Source organism: Anabrus simplex, chromosome 1 (assembly GCF_040414725.1).
Source record: "Anabrus simplex isolate iqAnaSimp1 chromosome 1, ASM4041472v1, whole genome shotgun sequence".
Lineage (NCBI taxonomy): Eukaryota > Metazoa > Arthropoda > Insecta > Orthoptera > Tettigoniidae > Anabrus > Anabrus simplex.
The window spans coordinates 213,563,434-213,589,842 of NC_090265.1; the positions used below are offsets into that span (position 1 = coordinate 213,563,434).

The window sequence follows — 26,409 nt, forward strand, 5'->3', positions numbered from 1 at the left end:
TGATAAAAATCTCAAAGTGTTCGATTCCAGTGGTGAAGATGAAATATGGATAATACTGACTATCCAAATCTCAATAAGGCGTCCAAGCATCCTCCCAAAGAAAAAGAAAGAAGCGAAATTAAAGTCAGTTCTTTCACATTTTCACAAATAAGTTCCGAAAGGGAGAAAGAAAAGGAAAGAAGGCACAACGAATTAATAGAGGTGCAGAAATAAGCCATACGTGTTTTCAGTGAAAAACTGGACAAATCAATTGAAAAGCTTTCATGTTCTAATTTTTGGAAAAAACTTAATTTACCACTGCGTTTACAATCAAATTCTTTTCTTAGTATTCATGTTTCTTTTTATGTGTGTGTGTGTGTATTTGACATTATTTCTTAATTGAAGGTTATGTCCGTTAATAAGGAAGTAAACTACAAATTATAGTATTCGGACTAGAGTTGAAACATCTTGCCAAGATGAAATTCTTCAATTAAAATGAAGCTGCTGGGTTAAATCTCGTCTCTTTTCATTCCCATCTCGTACATCCTGAAGACAACGATCACCGTCTTCAATTTCAATCTCATAATTTCGTTCCTGTCTTTCACGTATGTATTCCTCTACCAAAGGGTCGTGGTCAATGCAGATGTTGTGAAAGACGCAAGCGACTAGAACTGTTGCAGGAAATAAATCTGTCCTATTCATGTCCAAGTATTGTAACCTTCTGAATCTACCTTTCAGCAGGGCGAATGCGCTTTCTATCACTTGCCTAGTTTTGGAAAGTGTTAAGTTGAAATTTCGTTCAGTTCTATTGAGGTTACCTCTATCAATGTACGGTGGAATGAGCCAATTCCAATCAGGATATGCTTCTTAACCCAATAAAAATTCACTATTTGGAAAGAATTGATTATTATTCGACACGCTATCTGCACAAATATCACAGTTTCGAAGAATTCGTACATCTTTTTTTTTTTTTTTTTTTTTTTTTGCTAGGGGCTTTACGTCGCACCGACACAGATAGGTCTTATGACGACGATGGGATAGGAAAGGCCTAGGAGTTGGAAGGAAGCGGCCGTGGCCTTAATTAAGGTACAGCCCCAGCATTTGCCTGGTGTGAAAATGGGAAACCACGGAAAACCATTTTTAAGGGCTGCCGATAGTGGGATTCGAACCTACCATCTCCCGGATGCAAGCTCACAGCCGCGCGCCTCTACGCGCACGGCTAACTCGCCCGGTAATTCGTACATCACTGGCAGAGCTCGAGTATCCCACAAAACAATCGACGAACTTCAAACTTGAGTCACAGATTCCTTGTAGTGTTATTGCGTGAAAACATTTACTATTCACATAACCTTCATGACCTTTCTTTGGTGCTATAATGACATTAGGTGCGTTCGATGTTATTTTTGGAAGGCGTCAAATGATTCGTGAATCTCACTACTCTGCGGCCATTTAATTATATTATCAGAAATACCACACAATGCATTTATAACTCTCACGAAAGAGACGGAAAGAGTTGACTTGGCCATGTCAAACTTTTCCCCAAAGATCTGTATGAATCAGGCGTTGCTAAGAACCAAATTACAGCCAGAAGTTGCTTTCGTGGATCTTGCAATGGTCTTCCTCGTTCCCCGATTTTGGATTTAGAAAGTTTAGGACCAATGACTCTCAGCCGATGTTCAAATGCTGATCTCGGCAATCGGATATGTTGTTTAAATTCAAATTCGTCGTAGTTGTTAACAACATAATCTACACGTCCAGTTATTCTAATTGGTTACTCGTACACCAATGCAGAGCAGTATATCGGTATTCGTCATCATCGTTATCAGATTCTTCTTGCGAGATAAAGACTAACGGATACTGATTTAAGACACAACTCGGTGAGGAAAGTAGTAAGAGCACAGCACACTACTATTAAGAAACTCACCTGAAAAGTATGAATTAAATTCCTCGGAAATGAGGTTATGGCAAAACAAATTATTTATTATTATTATTATTATTATTATTATTATTATTATTATTATTATTATTATTGTACCGGGCGGTACATCTCCATGCCGCTAGTTCAAATATTGCGCCAATTGAAACTCCTCTACAGGAGAAAGCCTGAACTTTAAAAAACTGTATTAACTCAACAGTTTCTCCGAAGATGGCTCTGTGAGAATTTTGATGTGTTTTTGTTTGTCATTGATCAAGAAGTGTGGACGTTCTCTACCAGATGTCTATACAAAAAAAACTATGGTCATGCACTCTGGTGCAAAGGAATGAACCTTCTTGACGAAATTTTGTATTCAAAAGTTGTTGTCTTTACTAATTTTTGTCTTTTATTTTTGGGTTGGCAATATTAATCCTTCCTTCCGCCAGGTTTGAACTTAGCCAATCCCGAATTTCCTTAATTAATTCTCAGTCAATCATGTATGTCTTCTTCGATATGGATATGTAGATCAAAGCTATCCAATAAAGTTGAGGGGGTGTGTCTACTCATTCTTGAAAGGTCTCAAATTTTCCACGAGGGTATAAAAACTGCTGATTTTCTTGTCTCCGGGCCACTAGTATAACATCTAACTCAGTGTGTGAATATGTAGCAGGGGGCGGGAAGCGCCCCGTTCTTCAGACAGCAGTTCTTCTACAAGGTAATGGCCTCTTAACATCTTTATTTCTTGCTAACTCAGCAGTCTAACTCTCGGAGAGGGTTCGAAACCTTTAATATGTAACCTATTAAACATGTAAACCCTTTTCCTGGTAAACTTCAGTTTTCTTGAACTTTAATGCGGGGATAGAGAGTGATTCACCCTCTCGAGCTCCCCTTCATTTTGAAATTGAGGTGACTACGTTTTCATAACCGTTTCTTCTCTTCCTTAATGTATTAAAGTTTTTTTTCAGACGAGTCACCTCCCTAGCTTGGGATTAGGCCCTGTGTATCGGCCTAGAGCCACTTAGGTTTTAAAATGTGGATTTAGGAGTGCAAGTTCACGCCTCCATACTTTTGTTTTGGGCCATTTAATTTAACCTGGTTTTTGTACACTAAGGCCCAGTAGATTGGGTACGAGATACCCCTGTTTAGTTATAAGTATGCCTTAAGGGCAGTCAAGTGTAAAGTTTGTTTATAGCCTTCTGATAGGCTTGAACTATCGAGAGCGGGTCAGCTCTTTATGGTGAGGCTTGAAATGTAAGGGTGGGAGCTAATGCTCCATGTAATTAAGGGTTTTCTGCCCTTTGATTATTTATGGTTGTGAGCCGAAAGCTCAGAAATGATACTTGGGGCTCGAAGCCCAAATCTTGTAACAAACTGTAATTTGTAATTTCTTAATTTGTTGATCTGCTACTTGGTACCTGTTATACTCTGTTACTTGTTGATTTTGAAAAGAAAATATAACCCTTGTTAAAGTTTTAAATTAACTTTAATTTTGTAGTTGAGACCTATTCCAGCCCGCACCTTCTGTCACCTCCGCCTACCACGGATAACTCCGTAACAAGTGGTAGCAGAGCGTGATTGAATGGGTCTCATTTAGCCCCTTTTGACGGCTAAACATTGCTTTACTTGGAACTCTAACCATTTTCTCAGTCGCTGGAATTTTTTCGATTTTTCTAAATTTGTAAAGTGTCTGTCATCATGCCCGGCCCTCGCGATGTCCTCCATCCCGGCTATTTGCGCAAGGAGGAATTGATCTGTGAATTAACAATTAGAAATGTTCAATCTGGAGGCACGGTTGCGGCCGACATCACTAAGCTTAAAGATTCCCTTGAATTGCCTATTACCATCCCAACTTTGGGAGAGAAAGATATTGATGATGCTCTCTCCACGATCACTGATAATGCTACTGAGCTAGCATCTGTGGTTAGTTTTTATGAAGGGGGTGATCCATCACCTAATCAGCTCAAACGCGTACAAGCGAGATTATACCATTTTTCCAATAGAGTTAGTGATCTATTGTCTCTTAAGTTGAGTGACATTCAAGGGAAGTAGGCTAGTGCTCTTCTCGAAAACCTTGCTAAACTGTCCAGTAAGGTTACCCTATTTTAACGTGGGCAGTCCCTCCCAAAACCGACCAACCCGCTACGGTAAACGTAGTTAGCGAGGAAGAGTCTTCTAAAGGAGAAGAAAATAGGGAATCTGTAGGAGCTCAACAAACCTCTTCCCCATTAGACAACGAATCTGAACGTCGTAACTCGTTGAATAGTGCACCTTCTGAATCAGCTTCTCCGCCAATTAGGCCTCTACCCACTATGTCACCTGGCTTCAGCAGTTTGCCCCATCCTTTAGCAATGTTGCTCAGAGGTATTTCGAAGTTCTCCGTAAATTCCACCAGTGATGTTATTGGCTTTCTAAGATTTTTTGTTGAGTTTCAGGATCATGCTCTGGTTTTTCTCTTTCTCCGTGTCAAATTTTGCAGATCATTTATCCCTATTCAATTGGTGTTCTATCTGACAAAATAGTAAGATTCATTGCTAAACAATCATCTATCGAAGACTTCCACGCCCATTTGTTAGCTAACTTTATTCCGGCGAGGGCAAGGTCATCTCTAATACAGAAGTACTATTATAGAGTACCGCGGTTGGATGAAAACTTGGCAGACTTCATCCAAGATATTAAGTTCTATACTATGGTGTTTCCTCTTCATTTTCCTGAAGACCAGATTGTACAGGCTATTGTGGAAGGAATTTCACCATCTTACAGGTCATACTTGTGTTTTGCGTCGCGTCCGCAAACTTTTGCCGAGTTGGAAGCTATGGCAGTCTCAGCCGAAGGGGTTAGATATGCCGACACACTACGTGTGGCGAGGGAACCCCATCCATCCTCTAGTTATTCTCGGCCTCCACCTCGCCGACCCGTCACACCCCGTTGCGGGTCGCCTGACCATCTTCGAAACAAGTGTCCATTAACTAAATCTAGCGGGACAAGGAATGGAGCAGTGTTATCCCACGGCTGTTTTAAATGCGGCGCTTTCTCCCATATTGCCAAAAATTGCCCGAATTCAAACAGCACTCCCTCCTGCTCAACCTCGGGTGCAACTTCCACCAACAATCAAAAGTGACTAGGGGCTTCGGCTGAGTCGACTAACTCTTCCTTGCGAGGCTCAACCCCAAGTAAACCCGCCGAAAGCTCAGGGAAATTTCGTTCCTCTAATTCATCTTTTGAAGGTCCCAAGGAATGTCGTAGGATTGCGGCGGATACTCCCGCACCGGTTCCATTTCTCAAAATTGAATTAAATAATGAGCCCGTAACTGTTCTTTTAGATTCAGGCAGTGTTTGTTCCATTATTTCGGCTGAGTGGTACTCCAAACTGAAATCTGTTTGTAAACTTCCTGATTATTGTTCGTTATTGGTTCAATGCGTTTCGGCAAACTCCTCTTTATTATAAATTTTAGGTTTTCTGTATGCCAAAATTCGCATTTCTAAATTTACTTGGAAAGTTAAATTGTTGGTGGCAAAACACTTGTCTTGCCCCATTATATTGGGAGCGGACTTCATGTCTCATACTGGTCTAGTGCTCGACCTTCAGAGCAAATTTGTCAGTAAATTCAAAATCCCCTTGTTATCATGTAGTTCTGTATCATGTTCATCTGTTTCGCCTACCCAGGATGAGATGATGTTAGACCTTAGACATCTACCTGAGGAGCAGGCTGATAGTATTCGTAAGTTGTGTCAGTCGTTTCCAGAAGTTTTTCCGACACTCTTGGTGTTACTGACCTTATAGAATATAAGATTGAGGTTACGGATTCGATTCCGGTCCGATTTCCACCTTATAGGCTATCTCCACCTAAAATGAAGGCTTTGAAGGAAATCATAGATCAGATGTTGAAGGATGGTATAATTCGACCCTCTAAGTTGGCGTATTCATCGCCTATATTCCTTGTTCCGAAACCCCAAGGTGGCTTCAGGCTTGTGATTGATTACAGGGCTCTCAATCGGAAGGTGGTGTTAAATCTGTGCCCCTTCCCGACCTTCATTCTTGTTTTTCATGGTTTCTTAAAGCTAAGTTCTTCACCATCTTACACCTCAATCAGGCTTATAACCAGATTTCTCTGGCTGAAGAATCTAAACATCTGACGGCATTTGCCACTGATTGGAACCTGTACGAATACAACCGCGTGCCTTTCGTGCTCCCCACGGGAGCAGCCGTGCTTACGAGACTGCTATATAGGGTCTTCTCCGACATCAAATTTGAGTATTTATACCATTATCTTGATGATGTCGTCGTATTTTCTGAGACCTTTGAAGAACATCTAGATCATCTGAAAGAGGTCCTGAGTCGCCTTCGTAAGGCAGGGTTAACGGTGAAGTTGTCCAAGGTTGCCTTCGCTAAGCCTTCCATGTCATTTCTAGGGCATATTGTGTCGCCCGATGGTGTCACTGTAGATCATTCTAGAACACAGGCCATCCGTGATTTCAAACCTCCCAAGGACATCAAAGGTATCGCCAGGTTCATAGGCATGGTGAATTTCTTCAGGAAATGTATTCCTAACTTCGCTAATAGAGCGGCGCCCTTGAACCTTCTTCATAGGAAAGGCATCTAATTTGAGTGGGGGCCTTCTCAACAAGCCGCTTTTGAAGATCTGAAATTAGCACTTTCTAATGCCCCTGTTCTTGCTATGCCGGATTTCTCTAAGAAATTCATCGTACAAACCGACGCGTCGTCGTCGGCGGTAGCTGCAGTCCTTCTTCAAGAGACTGAACTAGGGAGGCGACCCATCGCCTATTCTTCTAGGACTCTTTCGGCTCAAGAAGCCAAGTATTCTATCTATGAACTTGAAGGTTTAGCAGTTTTGTTTGCTCTAGAAAAGTTCCGTCTCTATCTGGAACATGTCAAGTTCGACTTGGAAACGGATAACCAAGCCTTAAGTTAGGTCTTAGCTAGGCCGCGTCGTACTGGTCGTATAGCCCGGTGGGCCATCCGAATTTCTGCCTTCCAATTTGACGTTAGGCATATTAGAGGTACTGAAAATGTTGTGGCAGATGGACTAAGCCGTATGTTTGCCAATGACGTAGAGACCCCTGAACAGGTTGATTGTTCTTCATCTCCCGAGTCCATACTACCTGAGGTTAATGTCATTCTGACTGATGCTCCGATGTTATTTAGGGATATTGAAAAATATCAACGTGAAGATCCGATGCTGGCCCCTATCATGGAAACCCTTTCTTCTGGGGAACATGTCGTCCCTTATGTATTGAGGAATGGTGTTTTATGTTGCCCGTCGGGGCATGATAAGAAGATGACAGTTGTGGTTCCAGCTGTTCTGGTGCCTATGATCTTCAAGTACTATCATGAGACCCCATTAGGGGGGCATTTAGGCATCTTTAAAACTCGAAAAAAGATCCGTGAAATGTTCATCTGGAAAGGTATGGACGGCGAAATTCGTGAATTAGTAAAAGCTTGTAAATCTTGTTGGCTGAGTAAACCCACCATGTCCACTAAGAAAGGGCTCTTGTCTTCTCATCAAGCGTCGCGCCCCATGGAACGCCTTTACATCGACTACGTAGGACCCTTCCCCCAGTCAAAGGGGAATGCCAACAAGTTCATCCTTTTGTGTGTAGATGGCTTCACTAGATTCTCATGGTTATTTCCGACTAAGCTGGCTACCGCTCAGTCCACCATTTCTTGTTTAAATTCCATCTTCGCTTCTTTTGGTCCGTGTCAATATATTGCCTCTGATAATGCTAAAGCTTTCACCTCCAATCTCTTCCGTAAATTCTGTTTTAATCTGTCCATTTCTCATGTGACTACTTCTGCTTACTATCCTCAACCATCTCTAGCTGAACGGGTCAATCGTAATCTGAGGTCGGCTCTTATTGCCTATCATTATGAAGATCATTCTAGGTGGGACACGTCCTTGCATTGGTTAGCTTTCGCCTTGAATTTGGCGGTTCATGAATCCCATAAGTTTACTCCAGCTTCTTTGATGTTTAAGTTTGTTCCCAACACGCCGCTCTCTAACCTTTGGTCTCTTAGTGATATTCTACCTGAGACAATAGTAGTATAATAAGCGGGTTCGGCCGCCTCCTCCTCCTCCCGCCGCCTCCTCCGCCTCCTCCTCCGCCGCCGCCGCCTCCGCCGCCGCCCGCGGGAAATTTGAATTTTGGCGGGAAATTTTAATTTTGGCGGGAGATTTGAATTTGTAAACAAAGCCACGTGCTTTTTGACAGCTGTCATCGACAACAACGCAACGCTAACCTCACTGCTGCCATCTTGACGGGCCTAAACCTCACTAGTGCCAACTTAACCTCACTAGCGCGAGGTAAACAAAGCCACGTGTTTTTTGACAGCCACGTGCTTTTTGACAGACAACAACGCATCGCTAACCTCAGTACTACCATCTTGACGGGCCTAAACCTCAGTAGTGCCAACTTAACCTCACTAGCATGAGGTAAACAAAGCCACGTGCTTTTTGACAGCCACGTGCTTTTTGACAGATTTGTAAACAAAGCCACGTGCTTTTTGACAGACAACAACGCATCGCAAACCTCAGTACTACCATCTTGACGGGCCTAAACCTTAGTGGTACCAACTTAACCTCACTAGCATGAGGTAAACAAAGCCACGTGTTTTTTGACAGCCACGTGCTTTTTGACAGATTTGTAAACAAAGCCACGTGCTTATTGACAGCTGTCATCGACAACAACGCATCGCTAACCTCAGTACTGCCATCTTGACGGGCCTAAACCTCAGTAGTACCAACTTAACCTAACTAGCGCGAGATAAACAAAGCCACGTGCTTTTTGACAGCCACGTGCTTTTTTGACAGCTATCATCCGCCATCTTTAAACTACAGAGCACCGTGCTGCCCTCTTTCATCACCTGTCATCGGCAGTGCTGCCATCTTGACAGACCTAAACCTTAGTGCTACCAACTTAACCTCACTAGCTCGAGATAAACAAATCCACGTGCTTTTTGACAGCCACGTGCTTTTTTGATAGCTGTCATCCGCCGTCTTTAATCTATAGAGCACAGTGCTGCCCTCTTTAGCTACTTACCTTTGAAATGTGGTGGCGGATAATTTGAAAAAAACTTTTCGACAAGCAGCCATCGTTAATCTAGAGAGAACAGTGCTGCCCTCTATGTGGTGGCGGCAAATTGAAAAATTCCACATGCTCTTGTTTGAAAACAAACTCACGTGCTTTTTTGACAGCTGTCATCTGCCATCTTTAATCTATAGAGCACAGTGCTGCCCTCTTTAGTTTGAAATGTGGTGGTGGTAAATTCTACGTGCTCTTGTTTGGAAACAAAGCCACGTGCAGCTGTCATCCGCCATCTTTAATGAACAGAGCACTGTGCTACTATCATGCGGGCAATTTCATCACCTGTCATCCGCCATCTTTAATCCACAGAACACCGTGCTGCCCTCTTTATGGCTACTACCTTAAGCACGTAGTAGCGGACAATTTGAAAAGTTCTGTTAGCTATCATCCGCCATCTTTAATCAAGAGAGCACCGTGCTGCCATCTTTAGCTAGATACCTTTGAAATGTGGTGGCGGCAAATTGAAAAATTCCACGTGCTCTTGTTTGGAAACAAACTCACGTGCTTTTTCGACAGCTACCATCCGCCATCTTTAATCAACAGAGCATAGTGCTGCCCTCTTTAGTTTGAAATGTGATGGCGGCAAATTCCACGTGCTATTGTTTGGTAAACATAGCCATGTGCTTTTTTGACAGCTGTCATCCGCCATCTTTAATACAGAGAGCACCGTGCTGCCCTCTTTATCGTAGTAGATGTAAATTCGTCACCTGTCATCCGCGGTGCTGCCATCTTTAGCTAGATACCTTTGAAAAGTGGTGGCGGATAATTTAAAAAGAAAAATTCTACAGCAGCCCTCTCTCGACGCTAATTGCATAAGATGGTGGCTATACATGACTCCTTAAGGGTGCTTACGCAAGATGGCTGCTATACACAGGTTCTTATGAGACGCCCTTGGGATGCTTGCGCAAGATGACAGTTATACATGGCTCCTTATGAGATACCCTAGGGATGCTTGCGCAAGATAGCGGCTGATCTTATGGGACGGCTTAAGGGTCCTTGGACAAGATGGCTTGAGACGCCCTAAGGATGCTTGCGCAAGATGGCGGACACAAGATGGCAGCTATACATAACTCCTTATGAGACGCTTTAAGGGTGCTTGCGCAAGATAGTTGCTACTCTTATGAAGAATGCTAGCTTAGAGGCTAACGTGTCGTGATAGTTCGATTCATTAAATTTAGGGCTTAAATGCAAAATGTTAAATATATCGAAAACGGTGCACCGTAGAGCAAAACGGACAAAATTTTTCTGCCTAATACCGAGGTTCGCAGTATGAGGAACAAGAAAATCATAGTCTAATGATGGGATCAACGGTTCGGTTCCTACTTAGGCTCTTTGGCATTTGCTCTGTTTTAGCTTGTATTGAAGCGAGTCTTCGTAACATGATCAGGTCTAGCTATGGTAGAGAGTATAACGTACCGTGCAGGTTCGATTCATTAAATTTGGAGGCTTAAATGCAAAATGTTAAATATCTCGAAAACGATGCATCGTAGAGCAAAACGGACAAAATTTTTCCGCCTAATACGTAGGTTCGTAGTATCAGGAACAAGAAAAAACATAGTCTAATGATGAGATCAACGGTTCGATTCCTACTTAAGCCCTTTGGCATTCGCAGCTATCTATTTCTACAAGATGGTGGCTGCTCTTATGAGAAACAAGATGCCTTGAGACGTCCTAGGGATGCTTACGCAAGATGGCAGACACACAATGGTGACTATACATAGCTCCTTATGAGACGGCCTAGGGGTGCTCGCACAAGATGGCGGCTACTCTTATGAAGAAAGCTAGCTTAGAGGCTACTGCGCAAGATAACAGCTGCTGTTATGCATGTGGTGGAGGGCAATTTGAAATTCTATGTGCTTAATCAACAGAGCACCCTGCTGCCCTCTTTAGCTGAAATGTGGTGGTGGATAATTTGAAAAATTCTTTTGACAGCTATCATCTTTAAAAACAATGGCGACTATACATAGGCTGTTAAGGTCTTATCATTCTCCTCCTCCTCCTCCTCCTCCTCCTCCTCCTCCTCCTCCTCCCCCTTCTCCTTCTCTACCTCCTCCTCCGCCTCTTATGTCAAGGCATAGCTTTATATCGAACAAGTTTAAACCTGCATCGCGAAGGCAATCGTGTGCAGCAATAACATTATTGTGCATGTTTAGACTTTCGAAACATAAGAAGAGTAGAATCAAACGCTGTACTCGATACGACATGTGATCAGAACATTGATTGATGCGTTCAGAAAAACAAAATAAGTGATCAAGACTAGAATCGAACAATGTACTCAATACATCATGTGTTTAGAATATGTCAGGGGATACGCTTGTTCTAAGAAGATCAGATTGAAACATAACAAGACTAGAATAGAACACTGTAATCGATGTTGTTAACTTCAACATGTGATCAGAACATTGATTGATGTGTTCAGAACACAAAATAAGTGATCATGACTAGAATCGAACACTGTACTCGATACAACATGTGATCAGAACATTGATCGTTGTGTTCAGAACACGAAATAAGTGATCAAGACTAGAATCGAACACTGTACTCAATACAACATGTGTTTAGAACATGTTAGGGGGTACCCTTGTTCTAAGAAGATCAGAATGAAACATAACAAGACTAGAATCGAACACTGTAATCGATGTTGTTAACCTCAACATATGATCAGAACATTGTTTGATGTGTTCAGAGCAAAAGTACAATTTTGATGATTTGCTTAGTGTAAAATCAAAAACTATGGAAACACACTGTGCACATATCGCGTAGCTAACTCGCTCAGTAAGCAATATTGCAAAACTACAACTTCAATGATTTGCATAGTGTAAAAATCAAAAACACACTGTACCCATACTGCGCAGCTAACTCGCTCGGTAAACGATATAGCCAAAGTATAACTTCAAATTATTTACCTTCCATCATTCGTCTTGTGTGTAAAAATCAGTCGAACAAGTTATCGCATAAACATGGCTGAAAAAAATCGTGATAGGGTATGGAACCCAGGGGTTACATCTTATCAGAAGGGCAAAAAGGATGAAAGGACTCTTCCTCCTCCTTACCGCACATTCCTTGAAGGGCTAATTGGCTGAAGGGCTAATGGGCTAAAGGGCTAAAGGGCTAATGGGCTAAAGGGCTAATGGGCTAAAGGGCTAAAGGAGCAACAACCTCGTCGATCGCTATCAGCAAGAACGCTTGTACTTTGTTAAGTGTAGAAAATTAATCTTTATTTGTAAATGCTTTCATGTTCAGAACAAGGAATGGAAAATCCCCGAGGTGCGATGAGTTACGTTTTTCGAACTAGTGTTTGGAACACTGAACTTTTCAAGATGATAGCAGAGAGTTTAGCAATGTTCTGTTGTTGGATTTTAAATTCCGCGCTACAACATGCATAAGGTGGTAGCCTTGAGGTTTACCGCCGTAAAGATGGCAAGAGTGAGGTTAACAATGTTCTGTTGTTGGATTTTAAATTCCGCGCTACAACATGCATAAGGTGGCAGCCTTGAGGTTTACCGCCGTAAAGATGGCAAGAGTGAGGTTAACAATGTTCTGCTGTTGGATTTTAAATTCCGCGCTATAACATGCATAAGGTGGCAGCCTTGATGTTTACCGCCGTAAAGATGGCAGCAGTGAGGTTAGCGACGCTCTATTGTCCTTCAAAGTGAGGTTAGGGTTCGTCAAGAAGACAGCTGTCAAAAAAGCACGTGGCTATGTTTACCAAACAAGAGCACGTGGTCGTGACGTCACGGTCACGTAGTATGTTGCCTCAGCATGTAAAGTTCAATGTCTACACCTACGTAGTTAACACTCTGCTATGTTCACAAGATTTTTTACACATAACTATTCTTTATGCTTTAAGTTCATGCACCTAGGCTATGCTAAGATAGCAGTACAAACACATGCGAACTTTGTACATTCTAATGGAATAAGTTTAGTACTGTGTGCATCATGGATACATGATGTGTGCACGCATTTAATCTTGACTATACGTAATGCTGCTGCTTTGTTTACAAGATTTTTATACATTGCTATTCTTTATGCTTTAAGTTCGTGCACGCACAAGCGATACTCGTACGCTCTAGCAGAAGAAGTTTAGTACGATATTCGATACATACATTATCGATAGGTGATGTGTACACGCTTTAGAACATAGCTCATCTTTATGCTTTAAGTTCGTGCACAGGGGTTTGGGATACACAAAAGCGATTGCTACATGCTCTAGCGGAAGAAGTCTAGTACGATAGTCGATGCATGTAAAATCGATAGGTTATGCTAAGATAGCAGCACACTTACATGATCTTAGCACAATCTAGTGGAAAAAGTTTAGTATGATAGTCGTTTCGTGCAAAATCATTAGGTAATGTGTAAACGCTTTGAAACAAGGCTATTCTTTGTACTTTAAGTTCATGTGTATGAGTTATGCTAAGATAGCAGCACAACCTAGCGGAAGAAGTTTTGTACGAGAGTCGATACATGCAAAGTCGATAGGTAATGTGTACACGCTTTGAAACATGGCTATTCTTTGTACCTTAAAGTCATACGTATAGGTTATGCTAAGATAGCAGCACAATCTGGCGGAAGAAGTTCAGGGTGATCTGTACACGCTTTGAAACAAGGCTATTCTTTGTACTTTAAGTTCATGCGTCTTAGTTATGCTTGCGATAGTCGATGCATGTAAAATCGATAGGTTATGCTAAGATAGCAGCACACTTACACGATAGTAGTATAATTGGATGGTTCGGCCGCCACCGCCACCTCCGGCTCCCAGTGGCCGCCTCCACCTCAGCCAGTGGCCTCTTCCAGTACTGCCAACTTAACCTAACTAGCGCGACAGTACTGCCAACTTAACCTAACTAGCGCGAAATTTGAATTTGTAAACAAAGCCACGTGCTTTTTGACAGCTGTCATCGACAACAACGCATCGCTAACCTCAGTACTGCCATCTTGACGGGCCTAAACCTCACTAGTGCCAACTTAACCTAACTAGCGTGAGGTAAACAAACCCACGTGTTTTTTGACAGCCACGTGCTTTTTGACAGCTGTCATCGACAACAACGCATCGCAAACCTCAGTACTGCCATCATGACGGGCCTAAACCTTAATAGTACCAACTTAACCTAACTAGCATGAGGTAAACAAAGCCACGTGCTTTTTGACAGCCACGTGCTTTTCAACAGATTTGTAAACAAAGCCACGTGCTTTTTGACAGACAACAACGCATCGCTAACCTCAGTACTGCCATCTTGACGGACCTAAACCTTAGTGGTACCAACTTAACCTAACTAGCGCGAGGTAAACAAAGCCACGTGTTTTTTGACAGCCACGTGCATTTTTGACAGCTGTCATCCGCCATCTTTAATCCAGAGAGCACCGTGCTGCCCTCTTTCGTCACCTGTCATCGGCAGTGCTGCCATCTTGACGGGTCTAAACCTTAGTGCTACCAACTTAACCTAACTAGCGCGAGGTAAACAAAGCCACGTGTTTTTGACAGCCGTCATCCGCCATCTTTAATCTATAGAGCACAGTGCTGCCCTCTTTAGCTACTTACCTTTGAAATGTGGTACGTCACAGCTGTCATCCGCCATCTTGCATCCGAAACCTCAGTGCTGCACTCTATGTAGTGACGGTAAATTCCACGTGCTCTTGTTTGGAAACAAAGCCACGTGCAGCTGTCATCCGCCATCTTTGAGCACCGTGCTGCCCTCTTTAGCTACTTACCTTTGAAATGTGGTACGTCATCCGCCATCTTGCATCGCAAACCTCGGTGCTGCACTCTATGTAGTGACGACAAATTCCACGTGCTCTTGTTTGGAAACAAACCTATGCGCTTTTTTGTCAGCTATCATCCGCCATCTTTAATCTAGAGAGCACCGTGCTGCCCTCTATGTGGTGGTGGTAAATTCTACACGCTTTACAAACCCATGTGCTTTTCTGACAGCTGTCATCCGCCATCTTTAATCCAGAGAGAACAGTGCTACCCGGTGGCGGCAAATTCCACGTGCTCTTGTTTGGAAACAAAGCCACGTGCTTTTTTGACAGCAGCCATCTTTAATCACCGTGCTGCCCTCTTTGTGGTGGCGGTAAATTCCACGTGCTTTACAAACCCATGTGATTTTCTGACAGCTATCATCCGCCATCTTTAATCCAGAGAGAACAGTGCTGCCCTCTTTATGGCTACTACCTTAAGCACGTAGTAGCGGGCAATTTGAAAAGTTCTGTTAGCTATCATCCGTCATCTTTGAGCGCCGTGCTGCCATCTTTAGTTGAAATGTGGTGGCGGATAATTTGAAAAATGCTTTTTTGACAGCAGCTATCTTTGAGCCCCGTGCTACCCTCTATGTGGTGGCGGCAAATTCTACATGCTTTACAAACCCACGCGCTTTTTTGACAGCTATCTTTAAGCAACAGAGTACAGTGCTGCCCTCTTTGTTGTGACGGCAAATTCCACGTGCTCTACAAAGCTACATGCTCTTTTGACAGCTGTCACCCGCCATCTTTGAGCACTATGCTGCGGGCAATTTCGTTAGCTGTCATCCGCCATCTTTAATCAACAGAGCATCGTGCTGCGGGCAATTTCGTTAGCTGTCATCCGCCATCTTTAATCCACAGAACACCGTGCTGCCCCTCTGTAGTAGCGGGCAATTTGAAAAGTTCTGTTAGCTATCATCCGCCATCTTTGAGCACCGTGCTGCCCTCTTTAGCTAGATACCTTCGAACTGTGGTGGCGGCAAATTCCACGTGCTCTTGTTAAGTAAACAAAGCCACGTGCTTTTTTTTGACAGCTGTCAATCACCATCTTTAATCAATAGAGCACTGCGCTGCGGACAATTTCGTCAGCTGTCATCCGCCATCTTTAATCTACAGTGCACCGTGCTGCCCTCTTTATGACATGTAGTAGCGGGCAATTTGAAAAGTTCTGTTAGCTGTCATCCGCCGTCTTTGAGCACCGTGCTGCCCTCTTTAGCTAGATACCTTTGAAAATGTGGTGGTGGCAAATTGAAAAATTCCACGCGCTCTTGTTTAGTAAACAAACTCACGCGCTTTTTTTGTCAGCTGTCATCCGCCATCTTACATCGCAAACCTCAGTGCTACACTCTATGTGGTAGCGGATAATTTTAAAAAGAAAAATTCTACAGCAGCCATCTCTCGACGCTAATTGCACAAGATGGTGGCTATACATGACTCCTTAAAGGTGCTCATGCAAGATGATCGCTATACATAGACGCCCTTGGGATGCTTGCGCAAGATGGCGGTTATACAAGGCTCCTTATGAGGGATGCTTGCGCGAGATGGTGGTTGCTCTTATGAGGCGGCTTAAGGATCCATGGCTAGAGACGCCCTAAGGATGCTTGCGCAAGATGGCGGATGCAAGATGGCGGCTATACATAGCTCCTTATGAGACAGCCAGTACAACATGTGATCAGAACATTGATTGATGTGTTCAGAACACAAAATAAGTAGAATCGAACACTGTACTCGATACAACATGTGATTAAAACATTGTCTGGTGTGTTCAGAACACTAATCGAACGCTGTATTAGGGGATACCTTTGTTTAGATTGAAACATAACAAGAATAGAATTGAACACTGCACATTGATTGATGTGTTCAGAACACAAAATAAGTAGAATCGAACACTGTACTCGATGTCGTTAACTTCAACATGTGATTAAAACATTGGCTGGTGTGTTCAGAACACTACATAAGTAGAATCGAACGCTGTATTAGGGGATACCTTTGTTTAGATTGAAACATAACAAGACTAGAATTGAACACTGCACTCGATGTCGGAAGATCAGATTGAAACATAACAAGACTAGAATTGAACACTGTACATTGATTGATGTGTTCAGAACACAAAATAAGTAGAATCGAACGCTGTACTCGATGTCGTTACATGTGACCCGATACAACATGTTAGGGGATACCTTTATCCTAAGAACCGAACACTGTACAACATGTTAGGGGATACCTTTGTTTAGATTGAAACTAACAAGACTAGAATCGAACACTGCACTCGATGTCGTTACATGTGATCCGATACAACATGTTAGGGGATACCTTTGTTTAGATTGAAACATAGCAAGCCTAGAATCGAACATTGTTTGATGTGTTCAGTACAACTTCAATGATTAACACACACACACACACACTGTGCACATATCGCATAGCTAACACTTCAAATGATTTACTTAGTACGAAAAAAAAATCTATACCGCGTAGCTAACTCGTTCATCACACTGCTAAGACGCTTAGTAATTGTGAATACACTCATACGAAAATCAAGAAAGCACACTGCGTAGCCAACTCGCTCGACTCACTCGCTTAGTAATTGCAACACACACGGATAAGAATGTTGTGAGATACTTACATGTTTTTTAAGGGGAGGGTGAAAGATCATAAATTATATGTACACATGTTGTCTCCTCCAAGTTGTAAGATGAAATAGACGCAGTACTGCGAGTTTCCGCTCTAGCTGGCGAACGGAAGTAGCATGATATCTCAGCAAAAAATAAAAATACGCGTGAGCTTGCAAGTCAGACACAATGATGGATACCGCGATTCAAATCCTGGCAACTTATGCCGTCGGGAAGGGCATCTAGCTAGATCATGTAATGACGATCGCGCAGGCCCCTCGCCTAGCATTTACGGCTTCTAGTTCGAACCCGCTATCTTCCGAAGTAGCGAGAATGATTGAAGAGTGTTGAGGGTGATTCATTTGTCGGATGGAGGCGTTAAGTTATGTGCAGGCTTCTTCTAGTCGGGGTACGCGATTCAAATCCTGGTAACTTATGCCGTCGGGAAGGGCATCTAGCTAGATCATGTTATGACGATCGCACAGGTCCCTCGCCTAACATTTACGGCTTCCAGTTCGAACCCGCTATCTTCCGAAGTAGCGAGAATGATTGAAGAGTGTTTGAGGGTGATTCATTTGTTGGATGGAGGTGTTAAGTGTGCAGCGATATGCATGTTTAGACTTGCAGATTACGAAAGAAACATAACAAGACTTGAGTCTTAAAACAAATTCTTGCGATTTAAAATCTTAGTCGGGGAGGGCATCCGGCAGTAAAACAATAGTTCGTGATTTAAAATCTAAGAAGAGCATCTAGCTGTAAAACCCCCCGATTCTCGACAGATTCTTAATCCGAGTTCTTTGACGTCAGGAAGGGCAGCCGGTTAACAACAATTATCGAACACGCATCGCGAAGGCAGGAGTGTGCAGCGATATGCATGTTTAGACTTGCAGATTACGAAAGAAACATAACAAGACTTGAGTCTTAAAACAAATTCTTGCGATTTAAAATCTTAGTCGGGAAGGGCATCCGACAGTAAAACAATAGTTCGTGATTTAAAATCTAAGAAGAGCATCTAGCTGAAAAACCCCCGATTCTCGACAGATTCTTAATCCGAGTTCTTTGACGTCAGGAAGGGCAGCCGGTTAACAACAATTATCGAACACGTATCGCGAAGGCAGGAGTGTGCAGCGATATGCATGTTTAGACTTGCAGATTACGAAAGAAACATAACAAGACTTGAGTCTTAAAACAAATTCTTGCGATTTAAAATCTTAGTCGGGGAGGGCATCCGGCAGTAAAACAATAGTTCGTGATTTAAAATCTAAGAAGAGCATCTAGCTGTAAAACCCCCCGATTCTCGACAGATTCTTAATCCGAGTTCTTTGACGTCAGGAAGGGCAGCCGGTTAACAACAATTATCGAACACGCATCGCGAAGGCAGGAGTGTGCAGCGATATGCATGTTTAGACTTGCAGATTACGAAAGAAACATAACAAGACTTGAGTCTTAAAACAAATTCTTGCGATTTAAAATCTTAGTCGGGAAGGGCATCCGACAGTAAAACAATAGTTCGTGATTTAAAATCTAAGAAGAGCATCTAGCTGAAAAACCCCCCGATTCTCGACAGATTCTTAATCCGAGTTCTTTGACGTCAGGAAGGGCAGCCGGTTAACAACAATTATCGAACACGCATCGCGAAGGCAGGAGTGTGCAGCGATATGCATGTTTAGACTTGCAGATTACGAAAGAAACATAACAAGACTTAAGTCTTAAAACAAATTCTTGCGATTTAAAATCTTAGTCGGGAAGGGCATCCGACAGTAAAACAATAGTTTGTGATTTAAAATCTAAGAAGAGCATCTAGCTGAAAAACCCCCCGATTCTCGACAGATTCTTAATCCGAGTTCTTTGACGTCAGGAAGGGCAGCCGGTTAACAACAATTATCGAACACGCATCGCGAAGGCAGGAGTGTGCAGCGATATGCATGTTTAGACTTGCAGATTACGAAAGAAACATAACAAGACTTGAGTCTTAAAACAAATTCTTGCGATTTAAAATCTTAGTCGGGAAGGGCATCCGACAGTAAAACAATAGTTCGTGATTTAAAATTTAAGAAGAGCATCTAGCTGAAAAACCCCCCGATTCTCGACAGATTTTTAATCCGAGTTCTTTGACGTCAGGAAGGGCAGCCGGTTAACAACATTTATCGAACACGCATCGCGAAGGCAGGAGTGTGCAGCGATATGCATGTTTAGACTTGCAGATTACGAAAGAAACATAACAAGACTTGAGTCGTAAAACAAATTCTTGCGATTTAAAATCTTAGTCGGGAAGGGCATCCGGCAGTAAAACAATAGTTCGTGATTTAAAATCTAAGAAGAGCATCTAGCTGAAAAACCCCCCGATTCTCGACAGATTCTTAATCCGAGTTCTTTGACGTCAGGAAGGGCAGCCGGTTAACAACAATAGCGTATGATGTAAGAGCTTAGATACTACCAGTTTTGCGCCAGGAAGGACAACTAGTCTTAAAACAAAACAGATTCTTAATCCGAGTTGTCAGGAAGGGCAACCGGTCGTAAAACTATAGTGTATGAGGTTAGATACTGCTAGTTTTGCATCAGGAAGGACAACTCAACACATTCATGTGATTTAAACACATTTTTATTCCCAAGAGAATCGAACCCGAGACTACCGGGTGAGAGGCATGCATACTGTAGGCTATAGATTTGTACTACAGTCCTCGAAGTATCAGCACAGTCATTCTGAGCGAGTTGTGTGGAATGTGTGTGTTAGCTGAAATTGTACACGTATCTTCCGGCTCGACCTTGAGCGAGGACACTGATAAGCGGCTTGTAACTCGCGAAGGTCTTCTTAGCTGAGTACCATTCAAGCTCTTAAAACACAGTACTAATTAAGGTTGTAAAATATTCTGAAATAGTCCTCCTCTGTAGTGCAGTAGTTAGCTGGTACCCTCGGAGGTCCGAGTTCGATTCCTGGCTCTGCCACGGAATGTGTAGCATTTAGCCTATGTAAGTTCCTAACGTAAAATATCATGATTGTACGGAGAGGTTAAAACACACACAGTACCTACTCCTATCGAAAGAACCTGCACGGTACCGGCATGTAGGCTTCTCCTGGTGAAGGAGCTTGCACATGGTTTAACGCCTCCTATCAACAGCCCTTACTTAATGCTGGCTTTTTTGCACACCCCGCCTCACACCATAGTTTTATACGACCGGCTGCCCTTCCTGACTAGGATTTTAAATCGCAGTATACGTGATAAATTTGTTGTAGCGGGTTTTATAACTAGATATCCCGGTACCGATACATAGCCTACTCCGCTGAAGAAGCCTGCACAAGGCTTATTGCCTCCATCCGACAAATGAATCAGCATCAACACTCTTGTACTCAAAAAAATCATTTTCGAAGGAGTCTGCACAAGGTTTAACGTCCCCATCAACAGCCCTTACTTATTGCTAGCTTTTTTGCACACCCCGCCTCACACCATAGTTTTATACGACCGGCTGCCCTTCCTGACTAGGATTTTAAATCGATATCCCGACATAGCCTACTCCTACCGAAGAAGGCAGCTTAACGCCTCCATCCAACAAATGAATCACCCTCAAACTCTCTTCAATCATTCTCGCTACTTCGGAAGATAGCGGGTTCGAACTGGAAGCCGTAAATGTTAGGCGAGGGACCTGTGCGATCGTCATAACATGATCTAGCTAGATGCCCTTCCCGACGGCATAAGTTACCAGGATTTGAATCGCGTACCCCGACTAGAAGAAGCCTGCACATAACTTAACGCCTCCATCCGACAAATGAATCACCCTCAACACTCTTCAATCATTCTCGCTACTTCGGAAGATAGCGGGTTCGAACTAGAAGCCGTAAATGCTAGGCGAGGGGCCTGCGCGATCGTCATTACATGATCTAGCTAGATGCCCTTCCCGACGGCATAAGTTGCCAGGATTTGAATCGCGGTATCCATCATTGTGTCTGACTTGCAAGCTCACGCGTATTTTTATTTTTTGCTGAGATATCATGCTACTTCCGTTCGCCAGCTAGAGCGGAAACTCGCAGTACTGCGTCTATTTCATCTTACAACTTGGAGGAGACAACATGTGTACATATAATTTATGATCTTTCACCCTCCCCTTAAAAAACATGTAAGTATCTCACAACATTCTTATCCGTGTGTGTTGCAATTACTAAGCGAGTGAGTCGAGCGAGTTGGCTACGCAGTGTGCTTTCTTGATTTTCGTATGAGTGTATTCACAATTACTAAGCGTCTTAGCAGTGTGATGAACGAGTTAGCTACGCGGTATAGATTTTTTTTTCGTACTAAGTAAATCATTTGAAGTGTTAGCTATGCGATATGTGCACAGTGTGTGTGTGTGTGTGTTAATCATTGAAGTTGTACTGAACACATCAAACAATGTTCGATTCTAGGCTTGCTATGTTTCAATCTAAACAAAGGTATCCCCTAACATGTTGTATCGGATCACATGTAACGACATCGAGTGCAGTGTTCGATTCTAGTCTTGTTAGTTTCAATCTAAACAAAGGTATCCCCTAACATGTTGTACAGTGTTCGGTTCTTAGGATAAAGGTATCCCCTAACATGTTGTATCGGGTCACATGTAACGACATCGAGTACAGCGTTCGATTCTACTTATTTTGTGTTCTGAACACATCAATCAATGTACAGTGTTCAATTCTAGTCTTGTTATGTTTCAATCTGATCTTCCGACATCGAGTGCAGTGTTCAATTCTAGTCTTGTTATGTTTCAATCTAAACAAAGGTATCCCCTAATACAGCGTTCGATTCTACTTATGTAGTGTTCTGAACACACCAGCCAATGTTTTAATCACATGTTGAAGTTAACGACATCGAGTACAGTGTTCGATTCTACTTATTTTGTGTTCTGAACACATCAATCAATGTGCAGTGTTCAATTCTATTCTTGTTATGTTTCAATCTAAACAAAGGTATCCCCTAATACAGCGTTCGATTAGTGTTCTGAACACACCAGACAATGTTTTAATCACATGTTGTATCGAGTACAGTGTTCGATTCTACTTATTTTGTGTTCTGAACACATCAATCAATGTTCTGATCACATGTTGTACTGGCTGTCTCATAAGGAGCTATGTATAGCCGCCATCTTGCATCCGCCATCTTGCGCAAGCATCCTTAGGGCGTCTCTAGCCATGGATCCTTAAGCCGCCTCATAAGAGCAACCACCATCTCGCGCAAGCATCCCTCATAAGGAGCCTTGTATAACCGCCATCTTGCGCAAGCATCCCAAGGGCGTCTATGTATAGCGATCATCTTGCATGAGCACCTTTAAGGAGTCATGTATAGCCACCATCTTGTGCAATTAGCGTCGAGAGATGGCTGCTGTAGAATTTTTCTTTTTAAAATTATCCGCTACCACATAGAGTGTAGCACTGAGGTTTGCGATGTAAGATGGCGGATGACAGCTGACAAAAAAAGCGCGTGAGTTTGTTTACTAAACAAGAGCGCGTGGAATTTTTCAATTTGCCACCACCACATTTTCAAAGGTATCTAGCTAAAGAGGGCAGCACGGTGCTCAAAGACGGCGGATGACAGCTAACAGAACTTTTCAAATTGCCCGCTACTACATGTCATAAAGAGGGCAGCACGGTGCACTGTAGATTAAAGATGGCGGATGACAGCTGACGAAATTGTCCGCAGCGCAGTGCTCTATTGATTAAAGATGGTGATTGACAGCTGTCAAAAAAAAGCACGTGGCTTTGTTTACTTAACAAGAGCACGTGGAATTTGCCGCCACCACAGTTCGAAGGTATCTAGCTAAAGAGGGCAGCACGGTGCTCAAAGATGGCGGATGATAGCTAACAGAACTTTTCAAATTGCCCGCTACTACAGAGGGGCAGCACGGTGTTCTGTGGATTAAAGATGGCGGATGACAGCTAACGAAATTGCCCGCAGCACGATGCTCTGTTGATTAAAGATGGCGGATGACAGCTAACGAAATTGCCCGCAGCATAGTGCTCAAAGATGGCGGGTGACAGCTGTCAAAAGAGCATGTAGCTTTGTAGAGCACGTGGAATTTGCCGTCACAACAAAGAGGGCAGCACTGTACTCTGTTGCTTAAAGATAGCTGTCAAAAAAGCGCGTGGGTTTGTAAAGCATGTAGAATTTGCCGCCACCACATAGAGGGTAGCACGGGGCTCAAAGATAGCTGCTGTCAAAAAAGCATTTTTCAAATTATCCGCCACCACATTTCAACTAAAGATGGCAGCACGGCGCTCAAAGATGACGGATGATAGCTAACAGAACTTTTCAAATTGCCCGCTACTACGTGCTTAAGGTAGTAGCCATAAAGAGGGCAGCACTGTTCTCTCTGGATTAAAGATGGCGGATGATAGCTGTCAGAAAATCACATGGGTTTGTAAAGCACGTGGAATTTACCGCCACCACAAAGAGGGCAGCACGGTGATTAAAGATGGCTGCTGTCAAAAAAGCACGTGGCTTTGTTTCCAAACAAGAGCACGTGGAATTTGCCGCCACCGGGTAGCACTGTTCTCTCTGGATTAAAGATGGCGGATGACAGCTGTCAGAAAAGCACATGGGTTTGTAAAGCGTGTAGAATTTACCACCACCACATAGAGGGCAGCACGGTGCTCTCTAGATTAAAGATGGCGGATGATAGCTGACAAAAAAGCGCATAGGTTTGTTTCCAAACAAGAGCACGTGGAATTTGTCGTCACTACATAGAGTGCAGCACTGAGGTTTGCGATGCAAGATGGCGGATGACGTACCACATTTCAAAGGTAAGTAGCTAAAGAGGGCAGCACGGTGCTCAAAGATGGCGGATGACAGCTGCACGTGGCTTTGTTTCCAAACAAGAGCACGTGGAATTTACCGTCACTACATAGAGTGCAGCACTGAGGTTTCGGATGCAAGATGGCGGATGACAGCTGTGACGTACCACATTTCAAAGGTAAGTAGCTAAAGAGGGCAGCACTGTGCTCTATAGATTAAAGATGGCGGATGACGGCTGTCAAAAACACGTGGCTTTGTTTACCTCGCGCTAGTTAGGTTAAGTTGGTAGCACTAAGGTTTAGACCCGTCAAGATGGCAGCACTGCCGATGACAGGTGACGAAAGAGGGCAGCACGGTGCTCTCTGGATTAAAGATGGCGGATGACAGCTGTCAAAAATGCACGTGGCTGTCAAAAAACACGTGGCTGTCAAAAAGCATGTGGCTTTGTTTACCTCGCGCTAGTTAGGTTAAGTTGGTACCACTAAGGTTTAGGTCCGTCAAGATGGCAGTACTGAGGTTAGCGATGCGTTGTTGTCTGTCAAAAAGCACGTGGCTTTGTTTACAAATCTGTTGAAAAGCACGTGGCTGTCAAAAAGCACGTGGCTTTGTTTACCTCATGCTAGTTAGGTTAAGTTGGTTCTATTAAGGTTTAGGCCCGTAATGATGGCAGTACTGAGGTTTGCGATGCGTTGTTGTCGATGACAGCTGTCAAAAAGCACGTGGCTGTCAAAAAACACGTGGGTTTGTTTACCTCACGCTAGTTAGGTTAAGTTGGCACTAGTGAGGTTTAGGCCCGTCAAGATGGCAGTACTGAGGTTAGCGATGCGTTGTTGTCGATGACAGCTGTCAAAAAGCACGTGGCTTTGTTTACAAATTCAAATTTCGCGCTAGTTAGGTTAAGTTGGCAGTACTGTCGCGCTAGTTAGGTTAAGTTGGCAGTACTGGAAGAGGCCACTGGCTGAGGTGGAGGCGGCCACTGGGAGCCGGAGGTGGCGGTGGCGGCCGAACCATCAAATTATACTACTCACGATTTTAGCACAATCTAGTGGAAGAAGTTTAGTACGAGAGTCGATGCTTGCAAAATCATTAGGTAATGTGTACACGCTTTGAAACAAGGCTATTCTTTGTACTTTAAGTTCATGCGTCTTAGTTATGCTAAGATAGCAGCACAATCTACCTGAAGAAGTTTTGCACGAGAGTCGATACATGCAAAATCGATAGTTGATGCGTACACGCTTTAAAACATGACTATTCATTGTACTTTAAGTTCATGGGTATAGGTTATGCTAAGATAGCAGCACAATCTAGCGGAAGAAATTTAGTACGAGATTCGATGAATGCAAAATCAATAAGTAATGTGTACACGCATTGAAACATGGCTATTCTTCGTACTTTAAGTTCATGTGTATAAGTTATGCTAAGATAGCAGCACAACCTAGCGGAAGAAGTTTAGTACGATATTTGTTGCATGCAAAGTCGATAGGTAATGTGTACACGCTTTGAAACATGGCTATTCTTTGTACCTTAAGGTCATGCGTATAGGTTACGCTAAGATAGCAGCACAATCTAGCGGAAGAAGTTTAGTACGAGAGTCGATGCTTGCAAAATCGATAGGTAATGTGTACACGTTTTGAACATAGCTCTTCTTTGTTCTTTAAGTTCATGCGTCTTAGTTATGCTGAGATAGCAGCACAATCTACCTGCAGAAGTTTAGTACGAGAGTCGATACATGCAAATTCGATAGTTGATGTGTACACGCTTTGAAACATGACTATTCATTATACTTTAAGTTCATGGGTATAGGTTATGCTAAGATAGCAGCACAATCTAGCGGAAGAAATTTAGTACGATATTTGATGCATGCAAAATCAATAAGTAATGTGTACACGCTTTGAAACATGGCTATTCTTTGTACTTTAAGTTCATGTGTATAAGTTATGCTAAGATAGCACAACCTAGCGGAAGAAGTTTAGTACGATATTTGTTGCATGCAAAGTCGATAGGTAATGTGTACACGCTTTGAAACATGGCTATTCTTTGTACCTTAAGGTCACGCGTATAGGTTATGCTAAGATAGCAGCACAATCTAGCGGAAGAAGTTTAGTACGAGAGTCGATGTGTGCAAAATGGATAGGTGATGTGTACACGCTTTGAAACATGGCTATTCATAGTACTTTAATTTTATGGGTATAGGTTATGCTAAGATAGCAGCACGATCTAGCGGATGAAGTTTAGTTCGATGGTCGATGCATGTAAAATCGATAGGTCATGTGTACACGCTTTGAAACATAGCAATTCATACTTCTGC

At 42.9% G+C, this 26,409-nt stretch overlaps 1 pseudogene; it reads right to left on the reverse strand.

The window, feature by feature from the left end:
* Positions 1-465: 465 nt before the first annotated feature.
* The window catches only part of LOC137497163 (uncharacterized), a 69,598-nt pseudogene continuing 43,654 nt past the window's right edge, over positions 466-26,409 (reverse strand).